Source organism: Curcuma longa, chromosome 16, assembly GCF_044706935.1.
Source record: "Curcuma longa cultivar G26 ecotype Majalengka, Jawa Barat chromosome 16, ITB_CL_G26_1.1, whole genome shotgun sequence".
Classification (NCBI taxonomy): domain Eukaryota; kingdom Viridiplantae; phylum Streptophyta; class Magnoliopsida; order Zingiberales; family Zingiberaceae; genus Curcuma; species Curcuma longa.
Window position 1 is genome coordinate 4,741,053 of NC_133876.1, and position 5,205 is coordinate 4,746,257.

The window sequence follows — 5,205 nt, forward strand, 5'->3', positions numbered from 1 at the left end:
TTGTGCTTATTTGATGATATGCTTGTGAATGGGTATTGAATCTATGAGGATAGGGATGATTTATGGTTTTGAGGATTCTTAGGATCGTATGACCGGGGCGCCTCGTGACAAGAGGAATGCCTTTAACCAGACCTTCCGAGGAATTTCTTAGGCTATGATGAATCTTTATGAGGGATAACTAATGGTTACTTATTGTTGGGGAGAGGTCTTTAAACGGATACCCAGTGACAGAGGGTAGGACATCTAGTAGTATGCTGGGGCGCCCGAGTGACAGCGGGAATGCCTTAACCAGGCTATCTGGAGTCATCTCAAACCGACAATAGTAACACTAGAACACCATTGATTTATTCTGAGGAAACCTGACGAGGTCTAATTGGATATTTTGGTTAGAATCCCTGCAATTGTGCATTTATTGAGGAATGGTAGAGGATCCATAGTCAATCAATCATTATCTCGAGGAATCCGAAGTCCTAGGATCGCCTTCCCAAACACTGTCACAGTCGATTTCTCTCCGATTAAGGATTAGGAGCACTACAACACTCTTTCTCCCCCACATCAATCCAATTCACACGAACTCTCCATTCTTATTGTGCTGGTTTAGTAATTAATTCCACGGTCCCTGTGGATTCGATCTTTTATTACTTGACGACATTCCGTATACTTGCGGAAAGCCTATCAAGTTTTTGGCGCCGTTGTCGGGGATCGTGCGTAATTTTTTACTAAACTTTTACATTAAGAACTATTCTTTTCTTTATACATTGATTCCAATTATTCTTTCGATTCTTTCATAAAGCAGAAAATCCTTATGTTCATCTCATGGAGTTCCACAGATACTGTAGTACCGTGAGATACGAAGGAATTCAATCCAAGTTCATCTGGTTATTGTTGTTTCCTTTCAGTCTCTGTGGTTCAGCTAAGGATTGGATGTATTATTTGCTACCTCAAAGCATCAAGTCATGGGATCAGCTAGAACGAGCATTTATAAATAAGTTTATCCCACCAAAGAAAATAATGATGTTGAGAAATCAGCTTTTGAATTTCCAGCAAATAGAAGGTGAATCTGTATGTGATGCTTGGGACAGATATAGACACATGCTTTAGCAGTGCCCTCATCATGGAATTCAAGAATGGCTGATTTTACACACCTTCTATGTGGGGCTTGTTGGTGCAATCTTTGCCCCAAGTACATTGAGTTTCAATGTTTGGCAAAACCATGTTTAAAGTTAGGCAATACTTGTGATCTAACATGTGTAATGCAAGTTTGCAGGAAAAAGTCCAAGCGTGGGTCTTGGCAAAGGAAAGTCCAAGTGGGAAGTCTTGGCAAAGGAAAAGTCCAAGTGGGAAGCCTTGGCAAAAGAAAAGTCCAAGTGGGAAGTCTTGGCAAAAGAAAAGTCCAAGTGGGAAGTCTTGGCAAAGGAAAAGTCCAAGTGGGTAGTCTTGGTAAGGAAAAGTCCAAGTGGATAGTCTTGGCAAGGAAAAGTCCAAGTGGGTAGTCTTGGCAAGGAAAAGTCCAAGGTTGGTCTTGGCAATGACTTGACATGACGAAGCTGATGGAAGCATCTCAAGCTAGTGCGAGGATGATGGAGCATCCAGGGAAGGCACGAGGCTATGGGAGGTGTTTGAAGGCCGATGTCTAGGTCAAGAGAAGCTGAAATGAGATTTTTCAGCTTCACCAGTCGACTGGCCCTGCCAACAGTCGACTGCTCATAAATCAGACGCACACAGAAAAATCAGTCGAGCCAGAGGAAGACAGGAGTCGACTGGGCAGTCGACTGGCCCTACCAGCAGTCGATTGAGACTAGTCGACTGGTCTTGGATCTGTCGACTGCTATTTAAACGTTGGATAAAGATGGCAAGCATTTAATGCTCTTTAATGTAAGATTTGGTTGTCGATTGATGCTATCAGTCGACTGGCCCTGCCAGCAGTTGACTGATGTTGCAGAATTATAAAAGAAGTCTGCTCGAGATCTGATAAAGAACTTCGCTATTTTTCTGTCTCTTTGCGCTTCTTTTGAGAACTTGTTGTTATCTGATTCTTTACTTTCTTCCTTTCCTCCTAAACATTATTTCATATCATTTTGAGGAGAACAAAAAGGTTGTAAAGGTTTCTCCGCCTTCGAGGTTTTCGAGAAGGAGACGATTCATAGTGCAGCGGGTGTGTGCGTGCGTGTGGATCCTTGGATTAGTCACCTCTGCGGAGGTGGATACCAAGTAAACAAATCGTGTTAGTGATGGCGATATTTTTGTATGGGAATTTTATTATTATTATTTACATTTATTCCCTTTATTTATTTTGTCACTTACACCGATCAAAATTAATTAATTATTTATTTACCAAACCTCTTATTATCGTCTTAAGAAGTAAAGGGAGGTCCGGGTCGTCTCTCTCGGACTCAATGATAGGATGTTATCCTAGATAACCTGGTGTGGGGTTTATTATGCCTTATTCATTCCTAATTATTTCTAATTCATTTATTCCTACAATTACAATAACAATCAATAATCGTTTTACAATAACATATGATACATACAATAATCAACAATCAAACCTATGATACTTACATTCAACAACTCATTTACATTTACATACACAAAATCCATAAATCTACAAATTACTCCCCCTACTATACATAAATAAACAACAACTATACATACATATACAATATATGCAGATATACATCATAATACATACAACAATTACGATTCACAATTCTTAATGCACAAATATGATTCAAATCCATAACTCCACACAACATCATCTTGAACATGTTCACAAAATTCACCACAACATCAAGAGCTCTAGATGACCTAAAGAATTCATTCCAATTTCATTAATAACGCAAATTCAAATTCAACATGAATTACACTCTTCAAACATTACATTAGCTAATGTGCACATGACAACCAATTCCAATCACTACATATGGTCCAATTACACTTGAATTAAAGCCACTCTACAATCATATATTCGTTCTGTTCACAGTTAAAGCTTCACCAAAAATTCAGTCTAAATATCCAATTCTCAACATATTCATGCTAATGAAAATTCAACCAAAACATTAATCAATAATCATCAAACAAGATATCCATTCAAATGAACCAGGGGGTTTTTCTGATACCATGACAAAACAAACAAGAACAATCAACATTTGAATTACCTCTGGTTGGAACAACAAACAAAGCAACAAACAGGAGGGGGGGGGGATTTTTGACTGAACTGATTAACATAACAAAATAAAATCAACTAAACCTAGGGTTAGGGTTAGAAATTGTTCTTCCCTTTCGGTTGGAACAGAGGAGACATGGGAGAATGACGGAGGTGGACGGATGGTTTCCCGGCCAACACAGAACAGCAACTTGGACTTCGATGGAATGCACGCCAACAGAGCGAATCTCGCCGGAGCTGGACTACTCCGGCAAGAAATGAACGGAGAAAGCAAGATCCGGAAGCTCCACCTCCTCTGCCCGACGCCTGTCGTCCAAGAACAAAAATCAGGAAACAGAAGAAACTGGAGTCCTTACCTTGCCTTTTCCAGTGGATGAAGGATGGTCGGAGCCAAACAGGATCGACCCCCGCCTCCGAACCACATCGGCGGAGACCTTTTGCTGCTCGGACTTCGGTGGGTGCGGGCGCGACAGAGGGTTCACTGGAGAACCACTCACAGCTGCTTCCTCTGTGCGAACGGCCGTCGTGCACCGATGACTGGAGAACCACTCACAGCCCTCGTTCCGCGGCGACGGTGATTAGGGCTTCGCCTCCGAACCACTTCGGCGAAGACCCTTCGGTGGCGTCGACGCTCAACCAACCGGCTCAAGCCTCTGCTGCTGTGCTGACCGGAGGGGGGAAGGGATGGTGGCGGGCCGCGACGGGGCTCGGATCGCGGCGACGGTGAGGAGACGAGGATGAACAGTGAACGATGCTCGCGAGAATCGCGAGAAGCCCCCCCTTTCTCGTGAACCCTAACCTTTCCCTTTTAACTGCGCCAAATGGTTGAGCCAGCTTGAACATGACCTGAACCACAGCTTGGCTTGAGCCGGCTGATTGAACCGGATCAATTGGCAATTGAACCAAACCAAATCTGCAATTGAACCGGCTTTAATTGATTGGGCCGGGCTGAAATGGTTGGGCTGATCTTAATCTGGGCTTGAAATTGGATTGGGCCGGGCTGAAATAGCTGGGCCGGCTGAATTGGGTTGGGTTTATCCTAATTGAGTCCTGGTTGAGTCAATTGAAATCCAATTCGAACCCAACTCGAACCAGAATTGATTTTTCTTTAAATTGGACCTCCAAATATGATTATCTTCATCCTAGTTAGCGTTGATCTATTATTTTCTCTATTATATTTTGCTTCTGCTAACACTCTTGCAGAGAAACAATCGAAGAAGACTCGAAAAATACTATTCACCCCCTCTAGCGAACCAACCGATCCTAACAAGTAGTATCAGAGCACGGTTCGTTTCGGAGGATCTAACAATCAACCGGAGCAACATATGGCGTTCCAAGAGGGTTATAGCACCGCACGACCACCATACTTCGACGAAAATGACTTCGCCTATTGGAAAGGTAGGATGGAGTATTATCTTATGAATGATATTGACAACTGGTTTAGCATTGTAGATGGGTTCGAGACACCCAAAGACGCAGAGGGAAAATCTCTCCCTACAAGAGACTGGTCAAAAGATGTGTGCAAGAAGGCACAGGCCAATGCTAAAGCAACAACGACCTTACAATGTGGATTATCAAAGGAACAACTAAGCAAGGTCGGACCTTTCAATTCGGCAAAAGAACTCTGGGAAAAACTCATCGAACTGAACGAAGGATCAAGCGAATCTAGAAGAGCCAAGAAGGATCTCTTGGTAAGCCAACTACAATCCTTCTCGATGAGATCTACTGAAACTGTGAGCCAGATGCATGGAAGATTTAAAGAGATAGTCAATGGCCTCCATGTCATCGGCGAAAAGATCGAGAATCGCGATCTTGTGAGGTACGTTCTACAAGCCTTCCCGAGAACTACTTTATGGGCATCGATGGTAGATGCGTATAAAGTATCAAGGGATCTATCTATTGTTAAATTAGATGAATTATTTTGTGAATTACAACTGCATGAACAAGCTAATGTGGGCACACAAGAGAAAGGTGTAGCTTTGATTGCAGATAAGGAAAAGAAAAAGAAGAAGAAGGAAAAGGAGGAGTCATCAGAGTCT